The sequence below is a fragment of the Lissotriton helveticus genome, chromosome 1_1, assembly GCF_964261635.1.
Source record: "Lissotriton helveticus chromosome 1_1, aLisHel1.1, whole genome shotgun sequence".
Taxonomy (NCBI): Eukaryota; Metazoa; Chordata; class Amphibia; order Caudata; family Salamandridae; genus Lissotriton; species Lissotriton helveticus.
The window spans coordinates 2,095,370,081-2,095,386,721 of record NC_136057.1 but is presented as its reverse complement, the minus strand read 5'-3'; the positions used below and the strand labels follow the sequence as shown (position 1 = coordinate 2,095,386,721).

Here is a 16,641-nt window from a genome sequence, read left to right as displayed (position 1 = left end):
GCCCCATAGAGTGCCGTTTGGCACTTCACCTATGGGCCCAAACAAGGAGCACTGATACTTACATATGCGACTGATGTTGACTCAATAATTGGCTTGCCTATTTTTCTCAATTGAAGAGCAATCTGCAAGTGGTGTCTTCACGCCCCACCCCCCTTTCCCCCTCCGCCAGGCCATTACAGACACTGTTTTCAGATCTGAACGAGCATGGTGGGATAAAAAATGCATTCTGCGTTTTGTAGTTGTTTTAATGTGAACCATTTACTTTCACCCATCTGAAAACAATGATTTGTAGGTGAAACGTTTATCACTGAGGACAGTGTTTATAACCTGGAGTGAGGGGGCTTTTCTCATAGAGTGTGAAATCGGCTATACAAGTAGAGTTTTCCTACGAGCAATGCATTGCACAATCTAAGCTTTCGATGTTTGTATGAAACCTATACATTATTTTTATATTTACATACATACATACGTTTTTGCATGAAAGTTTGTGTAGCTTGCATTTTGTTACATGATTGAAGCATAATGGACGTGCTAGATAGTGCTTGTAGTTGAGTTGGCTGTACAACTGTTCCACTAACACTATCAGAGAAACAGTGACTGTCTGTGCTTGCCCTTCTTAGTGTCTCTTGCCCGGCAAATGACAGCCAGAAGTGACAGTGAGCTGCACTGAACTGAAGTAGATTTCCCAGAGCAATACTGACTCCCCTCTGTGGCATTATCTGGGACCATGTCCGACTGGCCTCACCATCATGGCATCTCCTGCAGCCAACTTTGCATTCTCTCCATAGCACTATGCCATCTGTGCAGAGCATGGCAGGGCTCAAGCAAACGTGCAAGGCTCCACCTGGCCCCCCCCTCCCTTGAACGAACGATGACCTATCCACTACTCTGGGCCTGAGGTCTAACGTTGTGAGAGAAAGAATGGACTTGTTCACACAGATGTTCGCCAGACTCCTGTGCCTCTTTGACCTATGCAATAGGATGAGGAACAATGGAAGGGGTGGCAGAGGGGACGTAGGAGTTGACAAGTTTCTTTATAAAGCTTTAAACAAATGTAAAAGAACAGAACAAATACTGGCATAGTCATTTCATACATAACAAGCCTTTAGCAGAAAAGAAATCAATATGATATGGATTTCTATCAATGGTAATTAACAGATATAGCAAAAAAGGATATAGCTTTCGATGTAGCAGAGTCAAAAGAATAGTATTAAAGGATATAGTCAAGATATACCCTAGTTATAGCATGTGAGCTTGTTGTCTTTGCCATTCCGGGGATACATTTCAAAACCAAACCATGGTTTATATATATAGTCTATAGTCTGACATATTCAGCAGACTTATTTATTGCAACTCCCTGTAAGGATCACACATGCAGCACACACAAAGAGATGGCCTATCTGCGTCTACTCTGTGTACGAATCTGGGAGGGCAGTAAAATCTTTTCAGAAATTTAAAATGCAGCAGTTTATGCCTATAAATGATAGACACTAGCCCAGTCTGAAGGCAACAGAATTTCCTCACCTCTCCCCAAGATCAGGTTCCCAACTTGCCAGGGTCTTGCTCGCAGCCGTGGCATAATCATCAGTGTATAACCCATGTAGTGCCCGATTACGATGCGGTTAGGAGAGCATTCCCTACTGAATTGGTTTGGGAATGGTTTCCAAATGACTCGGATCGGGAGAGTCCAACCAACCGATTACGATGCATCCGAATGCTTCCAGATACGATTGGGTCGGACTCCCTTTGACTTCAGTGGAAGCCTATGTTCCGACCAAATGCCTAGGCTCCCATTGAAGAAAGGGGTTACTGGGGAAAATTAGGCACCCTGTTGTGGCCATCCCTTGGTGCCTGTCACACTGTGCATGGCTGGTAAGGGGGGGACCCATTGGGACCCTCATGGGTCTGATTGGAAAGACTCAAGGTGCAGGGGGGCCAGCTATAAGCCCCCACAGTCTGATTCTGGCTACCGATTGAGTCAGATGGCACGATTCGGAAAGGCTGTCTGAATCCAGCATCCTAACCAGTCGTTGGGAACCGCAGCCTGTAAAGATGTAAGTTTCTGCTCCTTGCAGCTCGGTCATTCCAAACGCGATTGGGTTCAGATTGAGATACTCCTAATGCCTAACTTGCATAATAATCGGTCAGTCGGAAACTTTTTTGATTCGGTCAGAAAGACATGTTCCCGATCCGATTCGAACAGAGCAAATGCCATTAGGAGGTCTTTCTAACCTCACCGTTATCAAGCTGGTAGTCTTAAGATCCGCCCGTCATCTCCGTGATTCTAGAGGATGTGGGTATGGGGATGAAACTCCATGGGTTCATTAGAAAACAAGGCCATCTGTGGGAGATAGGGAATGTTGCAATTTGAGATAGTCAAACGTGTCTATGACAGTCACCCCACTGTCGCATTTTTCTAGTGCAATATATACATTATCTATGTATAATTTGACGTCCTTTAGCAGGCTTGATTTCATACTCCTATCTAGCATAGGTAAGAGGGTTGGATTGTTAACAAGCAAAATGTCTTATGAATATATGTCTGTCATTAAAGTCTCCCTGATCATGGTCCATAATGACCAAGTATTGCATCGGACAGTTTGTATAAGCTGTATGGGTTTACGTAGATTAACTTAAAACACTAGTTACTAGGTCTCCCACATTTAACTGATCCCCCTCTATCTGTAGATGGGTCGCCAACACTGTGGGTCAACCAGTACACCTCATAATGGGGATGCGTGTTAATATTAAAAACTCTATGACATCTGTTTGCAAGTTGATCCAAAACACCCTACCACTGGGTGCCCTGGATAGAAAGCACCAAACGTGTTGTGCCTGTCGTGTGTCTTGAAGCACCAGCTATATTACCACCGGAGAGGGATCAAAGAGTGTGCGTGGTAAATGTGCAGTATCAGTGATCCATAATAATGGTTCATCGAAGTAAGGCTTAAATCAATTTATGAGAATGTATCATGAACAAGAAATTAGTAAAAGCACTCTTCCTTTGGCTCCATTCATCCCTCAGCCCATCCTTGTCCAGCATTTTATTTACAACTTTCGCAGAACGTGAGTGGTCTGCCCGAATGTATGATGATCACCATGCATACCGACACAACACAGTATTTTACATCGCGGTTTTGACAACGCAAGTCGTTACATCGACTTGCGTTGGAGGGTGCTGTACTTAGGAATAGTGTGAATTACTATTCCAACTCCAGTGTACGTACAGTAGGGAAGGTGTTGGAATAGTAATTCACACTATTCCTTAGTCTAGAGAGCCCTCCAGTGCAAGTCGACGTAATGACTTGCGTTGTTAAAACCACGATGTAACCATTACGCGTTGTAATGGTTGCAGGGAAAATAATGTTTCCGGTCTGCCCTATTGCCCTATACTGTCTGCATAGTGCTATGATCACCTCAAGAAGTTCTGGAGAGTCTCATCATTAGGTGCATACGTGTTAATAAAGATAGCAGGAAAATTATGCAAGATGCATGCCACTAATAGGAACCTACTGTGACATGCAAATGCAGCAGCTTAAAGCATAAAAACTTCAGGCCTTATTTATAAGCCTTTTATGCCACTGTTGCATCACTTTTTGTGATACTGCAGTGGCATAAAATATGTGCCACTTTGTGCCCTATCTTCAAAGTGACACATCTAGACAGATGCGTCACTTTGTAAATCCCTGCGCTACATCATACTTGCGTCAGATATAATGTATGCAGGGTAGGCATTCCCACTCAAAAAAGTCTTGTAGAAGTGATGCAATGCAATCTATGAGATTTCACAATGCCACTGTATCAAATCCTTACACCCGCTTGAAGCATGCACAAGGAGAGATGCAGGCCCTTTCACATGGGGCTTGCCCCATGAGAAAAGACACATTGCTGTAGTTGCGTCTGTTTTCACACACACTCCAGCAATTTGACAATTTTGAGCCTACAGATACATCAGGAATACTGACATATCTGTAAATCCTTGCGACATGAAGTGCCACACAGTAAATATGGCTCATCCATGGTGTCGCAAGGATGGCGCTATGAAAAGTGTTGCATCACTGGTTTCCCCCAGCGATGCAACACTGTTCATGAATTAGGCCCTTCTTAATTAGCACTGCTTCTTTCTGGAGTATGGGATGAATGAGGCAAAGTATCTACACCATCCCACCCATGTGCAATGGGGCTGGGAGGCCAGCGGCAAGATGGGTCTCCTACAGCATTGCCACTTTTATGGTACACCACAATCAGGTGTTGCTTTTTAGAGTGGCCTAAGCCATGTATTTTGCATGCCATTTTTTTAACAGTCCTTGTTCACCTGCTGTTGTCATGTATCCATGAAATAGGCTGCTGTCCAAAGCCCAGCTATTAATGTGATAAGTTGGAAAGCCTGCTGACCCATTAGAAATGTCTGTGCAAACTGTCCCTACAAACGATGCCTCACATTCCACATCCACACTGATTTCTCCAACATTTAGTGGAAGAAAGCCCAAGTATCAAACATCCCCTTATACTCCTAGCCATTCGCTATGCACTGGGAGGCACCATCAACTTCCATCCACATTCTCCAAATATAATTAATCCTGCAAAGCAGCTCTTCATTGCTGTTGATTAAGTCAAGCATACAAACAACTCTGCAAATATAACCCTGTAACTTAAATCATCTATCAATTAGTATTTAGTCTTAACAGTAGTACAGTCAAGCAAAGAGAGTGCCACTAGAAACAAAGCTTCCTGGCTGAAGAAAGACTTCCAGCCAGTCTCTCACTGAATGGTCAAGGAATGTCAGTTTCCAAATATTGCTGAGTGTCATTATGTGTGAAACTTGTCTCCTTCATGGTACTAATATAATGTACATTCTGGCAGGGTACAGCATGACATTGTAAATGTCCTGAGCTCTTGTACTGCTACCATGAAGTCCAGCACAATAAATATTTCAGAGCACTGGTGGTGGAGGGGCCCTTTCTCTTTAGGGGGTCTCAGCATTGTGTCGACATCCCACTAGTTCAGCAACTTTGTGATTATATGCCGGGGGCCCAGGAGAGGTCTAGTGACAAGTGAATCGTGTACTTTCTCAATGAGCACAAGTTCTGCAAAGTTTAACGTACCCAATAGATCCACAAGTAATATCTCAGCATATCTCTCGAGCTTGCTGAGGTTGGTTGATTGGGAGAGCATTGTGATATGGACATTGTTTCTGCATGACTGGGATTCGAGATCTTTGTTCTTCGCCGCAGTCTTTGATATCTCCCACTCCTTCCGCTGTAGTGCATTTTTTATATCTAGTATATCATCCTCTAGTTTGGAGATCCACTTCATCTAGTCGGTCACAATGCTAATTTAATTGTTCACTCATCGGGCCCAGTCATGCCCTTAAATGATCAATTTTGGTATCAATCACCTGTAGGCTTTTGTGTCAAGAAGAATTAATTTGATGCCCGTGACAGACTAGTCAACTGCCTTTCCATTGTCCCCAGTGTCAGACTAGTCAACTGCCTTTCCATTGTCATGGGCTTCCAGTGGAGTTGTAAGTATAGATTGTGAGATAGCAGTTTTTTTGTGGTCAAATTTGACCTTGATGGTCTGGCACCTGTTTTCTCTATTTTGTAGAGTTCACATGTACTCTCAGGACAGGTCACCAATTAGAGGAGCTATCAGAACCCACCAGTTATACAGCCTCAAGATGCAGAGAGGAATTGCGTTCCTCCGCCAGTGCTGAAATTTACTATATCAGGCACCTTCTCAGTGTGCAACCATCAGGTACTTCCACAGCTCATCGCAAATATCGAGTCACCCTCGAAATGCACATGAACCAGCCTCAGAGTTCATCAGTGCTATTTAATGGCCATTAGGCCAAAACCCTGCCATGAAGAGCAGATAGAACAGGCAATAAGTATGCTTGTCAGTTAATGTGATAGGTGCGAGTCCATGAAGAGAAAACAAAAGGTTGGTGCTTTCTGTTTCTTGTCCTGGTGTTCCTTTATACTAGACCCTGTTTGCCCTTGTGCTGTGGCTGCCATTTTAGGTCTTGTGTGGGACCACTCAGTGCTGGCATTCCAAGGGGGCAGGTCCATCATCTTGGGCCCCGTCGAGTACTGGGAGAACCACCATTTATGGTGATTCCTGGGCTTGGGCGCTGCCTTGTAGCATCACTGCTTCCCCCATTCACAGCAACAACCACACCCCAGGTCTCAAGGCATGCTATGACTCAGCCCCCATCTCTCATCCAGGCTGCATCCAAATCCAGTGCTGCAGTCCTGTGGGGCAGCCAAAACTGTGCCACAGGACCAGAGAGACCAGAGAGAGATTGGTTCAGTCCTGCAGGTCTCTCCTGTCTTTGACTGACTGGTACACAAACAGATCGGCAACTTCGGCAAGATAAATCAGAGCTAGGGACCACAACCTCTGCGAAGGCATGCCCATCATGAATGGTAGTAACCCATGCCCCACTACTAGCTTGTTGAAGCTGTAGATATTATCACAGTAAAGAGTACACCTATATTTACCTACATATATACTTACTATGAGAAGATGCCCCTTTTTATTAATTTTTCTGCTTGTTTATAGACTCTGCACTTAGGGGCACTGCTGTACAGTTCCATGTATATGTGCTCTGACCCCTAAAACAAGTAGAAATCAACTAATCCCTAACTCTCATACTTAACTCTCCTATAAGGTATAAAAACTATGCCCATAGTATGGAAAGTTAAATGTCCCCTGTGGACTGCAGCACTTAAGATACAGGAAAACATGGCTTTAGGCCTTACAGTGTACCGATGTAGCCTGACTGCTGCAGGTTTTTTAACCTAGTGTTAGACCTGTCAAAACAACCATTTCTGACAGGTAAAACCTCCCCTTTAAATATTAATAGGCCAACTGTGGGTAGCCCTTGTAGACACAAGGTAGGGTGCATGGTATTTAAAAGTGGGATACATAGAAATTGAATGCACCCATGTCCCTATAGTGGCAATGCCCCAAAAGCAATCTTCAGTGAGGAAGGCTCTGGCTGTCATATAAGGAAAGCTAGGGTACAGATTAAACTATTAATTCTGCTGTTTTGGGTTTGAGACAAGGAGCTGGAAAAATAGTTCAAATACTATTCTAATATTTATTAGAAGCCTAATTCAATGGGGAAGTTGAATTCATAATAAATATTTAGGAAAAGTACCTTTTCAAAAGTTACCTTTTCCCTGCCTGAAGCTCCTGTTGGCTAATTTGCATTAGTTCTCCAGCAATTGCCCAGCCAGTGTAAAAACTGCTCCTAAGGCAAGAACTCTAGGGGTGGGGGGGTGTTTTTCTTCCCCATGCTGGAAGACCAGTTCGGGTGGACTCATGAACTTCATTAATTTCTAAAAAGACTATTACTTTTACAGGTAAATAGAAGGTGAAACCTGGAGATGAAAACAACCATTCATTCCACCAGCCAGGCTGGCACCAAACCCAGCCAGAGGGTAGCTCCCCCAACAACTGGTTTTGAGTGGTCACAGAAGGGGGTATGTCTCATTTTCCTGGGCATACCTCTATGTGGGCACACATGTTCTGCACATGAGAGTAAGGGTTCCCATAGGAGGTACATTTTGGCAGTAAGGTGCACCATGGGATTGTTTATAGAAGGGCAAACATGAACCGTTACGAAAGGGGTTAAGATTGACCCTTGGTTAATGAGGAGCCAGTAGTCACCCCATTCATTGCTGGTGCCAACCATAAATGAGGCATACCGAGGCACCCTCCTAATAATATTTTCTGGAACAATGGAAGAGGGACTGTTTCCACTGTTTGGGACCTGTGAGGAGACCTGAAGAGGTGAACAAGCTCCCCACATAAACCAAGCAAAGAAATAGACTCCCAGATCAGTTGGCGAACCCCCTGTGACTTCAAGGACCCATCAAGCTACAAGAGGTCTTTTACCCGAAGAGCAGAGCTGAATAGTAGCAACTGGACATGGACTGAGCCTGCTGGTGGACTTTGCTGGAGTGATCCTTGACCCCCAAGTGCTGTCCCTAAGGTACTAGGTCCCTTGGCTGTATCTGACTGGACTTCTCCTAACAGCTCCGAAAAGTTATCAGTTATAAATGTTTTGACTTCTAGACCTCCGGAGGACTGGGACCAACTGCCCATGTCAGGATTGCACTCCAGAGGATCCGCATGTAGCAACATTGCTCCACCTCCAGACCTTCCAAACACCCTGAAGTATAAGCACAGGGTGTTCAGACGATACGGTGAGGGAAAAACCCCAAAAGGGGAAAAAAAACAAAAAGAATAAAGGGAAGAAGGAAGGGGCAGCAGGGAAAAAGAAACTGTAAGACAAAAATACAAAGGTTAATACAATTCTTAACCCTACACTCATTCAATTCTCACTAAGCAACAACCAGTTAGATTCACCTGTAGAAAATGTGCACAGACACCATACTGCTGTTTCTTCTGACTTCCTTCTATCCTGCATAACACAAGAGAACGTATGAAAAATGCGGCAAAACACACCATATGCCTAAAACATTAGTTCTCACTAGTAACATACCCCATAGCCAATAATCAGAAAGCTCTGAAGAATTAGTTCCATTCACAATCAAGAAATGCACAAAGAAATAGGAATAGGAAAAGGAGTTCCACTTTAAGTTAACAGAAAATCCACCTTCGCTATGATAGCACAAATGTCTCCTTTCCACTGGGTTTACAAAAGGGTTAAACCAAACACGGCATGGCGTAGTTCCTTCACTACTGCCATCCGCTTTGGTATTTAATATTCTGAATCCGATCTGTGCAAAAACAACGTCACTGATTCATGACGGTAGTGCGGAGGTCCTCACCCCCCCCTGCACTCCGCCACTTGCTAAGCCGATATAGGATTCTCTATTTAACCCCTTCGCTGCTAGGCCTTTTCCCCTCCTGTGCTGAGGCTTTTTTTGGCGTTAGTGCGCGCTTAGGCCCTTGTAACTTTTTGACCACATAAGGTATCCACGCCAAATTTGCGTCCTTTTCTTCCAACATCATGTGGATTCTAAAGGCGCCCAGGGTTTGTGGATTCCCTTGGAGGGGGCCCAGAAATTAACCAAAATATAGTGATTTTTATGTTTTTTTCAGAAAAATGGGAAAAACGGGCTGCAAATGAAAGCCTCTGGGTTTTTCCCTGAAAATGGTATCACAAAAGGGTTTGTGGGGCTGAAATCTCCATTTTCTCAGCTTTCAGGGAATGACAGACTTTTGTCAGAGAACCGAAATTTTTCACTCAGTTTTGGCATTTTTCTGGGACATAGCCTATTTTTGCTATTTTTAGAGCTTTCCACCTCCTTCCAGTTAATGGTAGAAATGAGTTTGAAAGCAATAATGGATCCTGGAATTCTTTACATTTTCAAAAAGTAGACAAAATTCTGAATTCAGAAAGGGGTCATTTGTCTAAATCCATGAAGGTTTCGTTATAGAAACTAACAGTTAGATATTGGAATATTTGACATTTTGTTGAAAAAAACAGCCTTTTGTCTCAACGTTTTCACCTATAACTTTTTCTAATTTTGACAGCTCTTGGAAAGCAATATACCGTTACATCCTTTAGACCTTCCTGGTTGTGGGGATATATAGGACTTGTAGTTTCACCAAGAACCCGACGAACCCAGATCCAAAAACTGAGCAGCAACTTGCAATGGTATTTTTTCATTTACTGGGTATAGTGCACTTTGTCTTGGAAAATGTATACATGGAATAATCTGTATGAAAGACACCTATGTATTTCTGAATTGGGTACAAATTATAGACTTCAGAAACAGTATATAATTGCACATTTTCAAAGTTGGGAATACTCATACTAGCATGAGAATTATTGGTCATTTTTCATAAAGATTTTTTTTTTACACAATGTCTTTCATTCAAAGGGAGAAATGCATGAAAGCTCAATTGGTAATAACAGTTGATTTACAAATCTGAATTACCCCAAGTGTCCCGATACAAACGGTACCTCACTTGTGTGGGTCGGCCTTGTGCCTGCGACAGGAAACGGCGCAAAATGCAACGTGGTCACTAAGCATGGGCGTAAAATCCGCTCCGCTCGCGGATTTTTCGGATTTTCGGCAAATCCGCAATCCGCGAACGCTCGCGAATTTGTCGAAAATCCGTGAATCCGCTCGCGGCGGATTTTTTGCTTGGTTGCGGCGCGCGGCGTGGTGCACGGCGTTCACTTTCCGTCATTTAGCGTTTGCCGAGTTGTTTTTCTTTGCGAGTGATGCGCCATTTTAGATCTTGCTGCGTGTTCCCGCGGGAGTTTGTCGCCCGCGAATACGTACTCGCGGCTTGCCACCTTGCACAGCACACCTCGCGAGAGTTCGCAATTGGGAACACGTAGTTGCGGCGGAAAGGAACAATCTCGCACTTGCGAAATAGAGATTTTGCAATTTCGCACAAGAAAATCACCAGCAAACAGGATAAACCTTCAGAAAAATATGATTTTTATCAGAATCACTCCTCAGGTTGACATTTGCATGGCCTTTTTTTTGCAAGGAGTCCATTTTGGGGGGGGGGGGGAGGAAGGAAGTGCCCCACAGTCTCCAACTTCCTGTTCCTGTCCAGCAGGCTCCTCCCAGTGCTTTGTCCATCTCCTGGTCACTTTCATTTGGATCTGGAGCTGGAAGGATTACTTTTTGTGGGTGCTGCTGGATATTTGGATTTGAGGCCTTTTTGACTGTCTTTGGATCACTTTTGGATTAGAAATCAACTTTCACAAGTAAGTTTGTTTGGGGCATTACAGTTGCTGCAAGTAAAATTTTGGAACTTTTTCAGAACATTAAATAAATTATATTGTGGGTAGCCACAGTATCCAGTAGGACCAGGGTTGGTTAGGGGTGCATGATACAACTGTTTTGTTGAATTTAAACACCATTTAGGCCATGGATGGGCTGGGATTGTGCTGATTTTTGTCCTTTTTTTGGGCCTGCTGGTGGGGCCCTTTGCCCAGGGGTGGTGAGTGTTGCATGGGCCTAGTCTTTCTGTGGGGTGTCTTCTTAAATTTAAACATAATTGAGGCCATGGATGGGCTGGGATTGTGCTTATTTTATTGTTTTTTGTCGTTTTTGGGGGGCTGCTGGTGTGGCCTTTTGCCCAGGGGTGGTGGTGCATGGACTGAGTGTGCCTGTGGTGTGGTCTCACTCTCTTTAATGCAAACATCATGGATGGCATTGGATTGTGGTGATTTCTGGCTGTTTTTCTGTTTTTTGGGGGTGTACTGTTGATGTGGACTGGCCATGTGGGTGGTGGTGGTGGCCATCTTGAGTGCTGGCTGGTACAGGCAACATGTGCCTGGGGTGTAAGGGGCCATTTTGAGGAGAGGCAGTGTCTGAGGCCTGCACTTATTTTGCCTACTTTTCATCCATTATGCCCAGGGGTAGTGAGTGTTGCATGGGCCTAGTGTTTCTGAGGGGTGTCTTCTTGAATTTAAACACCATTGAGGCCATGGATGGGCTGGGATTGTGCTGATTTTATTGTTTTTGTCGTTTTTTTGGGCCTGCTGGTGGGGCCCTTTGCCCAGGGGTGGTGAGTGTTGCATGGGCCTAGTCTTTCTGTGGGGTGTCTTCTTGAATTTAAACATAATAGAGGCCATGGATGGGCTGGGATTGTGCTTATTTTATTGTTTTTTGTCGTTTTTGGGGGGCTGCTGGTGTGGCCTTTTGCCCAGGGGTGGTGGTGCATGGACTGAGTGTGCCTGTGGTGTGGTCTCACTCTCTTTAATGTAAACATCATGGATGGCATTGGATTGTGGTGATTTCTGGCTGTTTTTCTGTTTTTTGGGGGTGTACTGTTGATGTGGACTGGTCATGTGGGTGGTGGTGGTGGCCATCTTGAGTGCTGGATGCTACAGGCAACATGTGCTTGGGGTGTAAGAAGGGGCCATTTTGAGGAGAGGCAGTGTCTGAGGCCTGCACTTATTTTGCCTACTTTTCATCCATTATGCCCAGGGGTAGTGAGTGTTGCATGGGCCTAGTGTTTCTGAGGGGTGTCTTCTTGAATTTAAACACCATTGAGGCCATGGATGGGCTGGGATTGTGCTGATTTTATTGTTTTTTTGGGCCTGCTGGTGGGGCCCTTTGCCCAGGGGTGGTGAGTGTTGCATGGGCCTAGTCTTTCTGTGGGGTGTCTTCTTGAATTTAAACATAATTGAGGCCATGGATGGGCTGGGATTGGGCTTATTTTATTGTTTTTTGTCGTTTTTGGGGGGCTGCTGGTGTGGCCTTTTGCCCAGGGGTGGTGGGTGGTGCATGGACTGAGTGTGCCTGTGGTGTGGTCTCACTCTCTTTAATGTAAACATCATGGATGGCGTTGGATTGTGGTGATTTCTGGCTGTTTTTCTGTTTTTTGGGGGTGTACTGTTGATGTGGACTGGCCATGTGGGTGGTGGTGGTGGCCATCTTGAGTGCTGGCTGGTACAGGCAACATGTGCCTGGGGTGTAAGGGGCCATTTTGAGGAGAGGCAGTGTCTGAGGCCTGCACTTATTTTGCCTACTTTTCATCCATTATGCCCAGGGGTAGTGAGTGTTGCATGGGCCTAGTGTTTCTGAGGGGTGTCTTCTTGAATTTAAACACCATTGAGGCCATGGATGGGCTGGGATTGTGCTGATTTTATTGTTTTTTGTCGTTTTTTTGGGCCTGCTGGTGGGGCCCTTTGCCCAGGGGTGGTGAGTGTTGCATGGGCCTAGTCTTTCTGTGGGGTGTCTTCTTGAATTTAAACATAATTGAGGCCATGGATGGGCTGGGATTGGGCTTATTTTATTGTTTTTTGTCGTTTTTGGGGGGCTGCTGGTGTGGCCTTTTGCCCAGGGGTGGTGGGTGGTGCATGGACTGAGTGTGCCTGTGGTGTGGTCTCACTCTCTTTAATGTAAACATCATGGATGGCGTTGGATTGTGGTGATTTCTGGCAGTTTTTCTGTTTTTTGGGGGTGTACTGTTGATGTGGACTGGCCATGTGGGTGGTGGTGGTGGCCATCTTGAGTGCTGGCTGGTACAGGCAACATGTGCCTGGGGTGTAAGGGGCCATTTTGAGGAGAGGCAGTGTCTGAGGCCTGCACTTATTTTGCCTACTTTTCATCCATTATGCCCAGGGGTAGTGAGTGTTGCATGGGCCTAGTGTTTCTGAGGGGTGTCTTCTTGAATTTAAACACCATTGAGGCCATGGATGGGCTGGGATTGTGCTGATTTTATTGTTTTTGTCGTTTTTTTGGGCCTGCTGGTGGGGCCCTTTGCCCAGGGGTGGTGAGTGTTGCATGGGCCTAGTCTTTCTGTGGGGTGTCTTCTTGAATTTAAACATAATAGAGGCCATGGATGGGCTGGGATTGTGCTTATTTTATTGTTTTTTGTCGTTTTTGGGGGGCTGCTGGTGTGGCCTTTTGCCCAGGGGTGGTGGTGCATGGACTGAGTGTGCCTGTGGTGTGGTCTCACTCTCTTTAATGTAAACATCATGGATGGCATTGGATTGTGGTGATTTCTGGCTGTTTTTCTGTTTTTTGGGGGTGTACTGTTGATGTGGACTGGTCATGTGGGTGGTGGTGGTGGCCATCTTGAGTGCTGGATGCTACAGGCAACATGTGCTTGGGGTGTAAGAAGGGGCCATTTTGAGGAGAGGCAGTGTCTGAGGCCTGCACTTATTTTGCCTACTTTTCATCCATTATGCCCAGGGGTAGTGAGTGTTGCATGGGCCTAGTGTTTCTGAGGGGTGTCTTCTTGAATTTAAACACCATTGAGGCCATGGATGGGCTGGGATTGTGCTGATTTTATTGTTTTTTTGGGCCTGCTGGTGGGGCCCTTTGCCCAGGGGTGGTGAGTGTTGCATGGGCCTAGTCTTTCTGTGGGGTGTCTTCTTGAATTTAAACATAATTGAGGCCATGGATGGGCTGGGATTGGGCTTATTTTATTGTTTTTTGTCGTTTTTGGGGGGCTGCTGGTGTGGCCTTTTGCCCAGGGGTGGTGGGTGGTGCATGGACTGAGTGTGCCTGTGGTGTGGTCTCACTCTCTTTAATGTAAACATCATGGATGGCGTTGGATTGTGGTGATTTCTGGCTGTTTTTCTGTTTTTTGGGGGTGTACTGTTGATGTGGACTGGCCATGTGGGTGGTGGTGGTGGCCATCTTGAGTGCTGGCTGGTACAGGCAACATGTGCCTGGGGTGTAAGGGGCCATTTTGAGGAGAGGCAGTGTCTGAGGCCTGCACTTATTTTGCCTACTTTTCATCCATTATGCCCAGGGGTAGTGAGTGTTGCATGGGCCTAGTGTTTCTGAGGGGTGTCTTCTTGAATTTAAACACCATTGAGGCCATGGATGGGCTGGGATTGTGCTGATTTTATTGTTTTTTGTCGTTTTTTTGGGCCTGCTGGTGGGGCCCTTTGCCCAGGGGTGGTGAGTGTTGCATGGGCCTAGTCTTTCTGTGGGGTGTCTTCTTGAATTTAAACATAATTGAGGCCATGGATGGGCTGGGATTGGGCTTATTTTATTGTTTTTTGTCGTTTTTGGGGGGCTGCTGGTGTGGCCTTTTGCCCAGGGGTGGTGGGTGGTGCATGGACTGAGTGTGCCTGTGGTGTGGTCTCACTCTCTTTAATGTAAACATCATGGATGGCGTTGGATTGTGGTGATTTCTGGCTGTTTTTCTGTTTTTTGGGGGTGTACTGTTGATGTGGACTGGCCATGTGGGTGGTGGTGGTGGCCATCTTGAGTGCTGGCTGGTACAGGCAACATGTGCCTGGGGTGTAAGGGGCCATTTTGAGGAGAGGCAGTGTCTGAGGCCTGCACTTATTTTGCCTACTTTTCATCCATTATGCCCAGGGGTAGTGAGTGTTGCATGGGCCTAGTGTTTCTGAGGGGTGTCTTCTTGAATTTAAACACCATTGAGGCCATGGATGGGCTGGGATTGTGCTGATTTTATTGTTTTTTGTCGTTTTTTTGGGCCTGCTGGTGGGGCCCTTTGCCCAGGGGTGGTGAGTGTTGCATGGGCCTAGTCTTTCTGTGGGGTGTCTTCTTGAATTTAAACATAATTGAGGCCATGGATGGTCTGGGATTGGGCTTATTTTATTGTTTTTTGTCGTTTTTGGGGGGCTGCTGGTGTGGCCTTTTGCCCAGGGGTGGTGGGTGGTGCATGGACTGAGTGTGCCTGTGGTGTGGTCTCACTCTCTTTAATGTAAACATCATGGATGGCGTTGGATTGTGGTGATTTCTGGCTGTTTTTCTGTTTTTTGGGGGTGTACTGTTGATGTGGACTGGCCATGTGGGTGGTGGTGGTGGTGGCCATCTTGAGTGCTGGCTGGTACAGGCAACATGTGCCTGGGGTGTAAGGGGCCATTTTGAGGAGAGGCAGTGTCTGAGGCCTGCACTTATTTTGCCTACTTTTCATCTATTATGCCCAGGGGTAGTGAGTGTTGCATACTTGCATGTCCGTAGTCTTTCTGTGGGGTGTCTTCAATGTAAACATCAAGGATGGCATGGGATTGTGCTCATTTTTCTGTGTTTTGTCGTATTTTTGGGGTGTATAACTGAACTGATGTTCCTCTGTCTTCCATTGCTTTTAGGTGCACAAGAAGACTCAAGAGAACCACCAGTGCCAGGAAGAAGTCCTGCAGCGGTGTGTGCAGCATAACGTCACGCGACGTCACGTCTGGACACAGAACCCTCTGCAACTCGTGCAACTGCTGCCTGCTGACCTGCTCTGAAGAGGATGGCCCCAAAAAAAGTAACCCGTAGCTCCTCTAGCAAGAAAGGTGCCAGTAAGGAGCAGAAGAAGCAAGTTACCAAGGAGACTGGTGTGCCGCCCGCCCCTTTTTTTGGGAGTAAAAAAAAAAGTATGCCTGCAGCTGCAGCAGCGGGATCTGCTGGGGACCAAGCTGGCAGCACCCCCCCCGCTCCATTGGGCTCAGTGCCACCACCACCACCACGCCAACTTAAGTCCAAGCCCTTGAGTGCTGCAGAGGCAGCCAGTATAGTTCTTCAATCACCATCGACCAGTGATGTTGGCTCATCGCAAGAAAGCAGCAGCAATGTCCCTCAATCAACACAGGTTGTTGTAGCTCATCTGACGAGTGTTGAACAACCACAGCCGCAACAACAATCACATGTGCAAGTACAAGCCCAAGTACATGTGGAAGGAGAGGCAGCGCAAGGAGATGCGCAAGCAGAGGTGCATGGAGGGTCACAAGTGCCCACAATAGTTGTTCCTCCCGAAGTAGGGGCACATCAGGAAATCGACAATCAAGGCGAGGTATCATTTGAGGAAGCCACTCCTCCTGATGATCCTTCATTGTCTTCCACAACCCTAGCAAGGAAGAGATCAAGGGTGGTGTCTACATCCTCTTCAAGCACACCTCCTTCTGATGATACGGATCAAACTTGGGAACCAGCACCACAGCCGTCTGAGAGTGAGGCACACCATGATCCAACAAAGGTACTTAAGCGTAAAAGGAAGCTCGTCCAAAGTCTCAGAGTTATGGAGTGTGATGAGGCTCAACAAGAAGTGGCGGATACTGCTGCTGATGAAGACTCTGCCAACGACGACCCAGTCATCATAAAGGTCACTGCAGCCCCAGCGGGCATGCAGCAAACAGACATTTTGACCCTAGCCCGAAGAGCTGCTGCGCGTGATGATGATGATGATGTTGTCGATGAGGAGGCAGTGGAAACACCACAA

General features: G+C 46.0%; 1 protein-coding gene across 1 annotated transcript in view; it reads left to right on the top strand.

Moving 5' to 3' along the window:
* The window catches only part of LOC144776547 (calcium-activated chloride channel regulator family member 3-like), a 264,858-nt gene that overhangs the window by 20,591 nt on the left and 227,626 nt on the right, over positions 1-16,641 (top strand). The gene's annotated exons all lie outside the window — the stretch shown is intronic.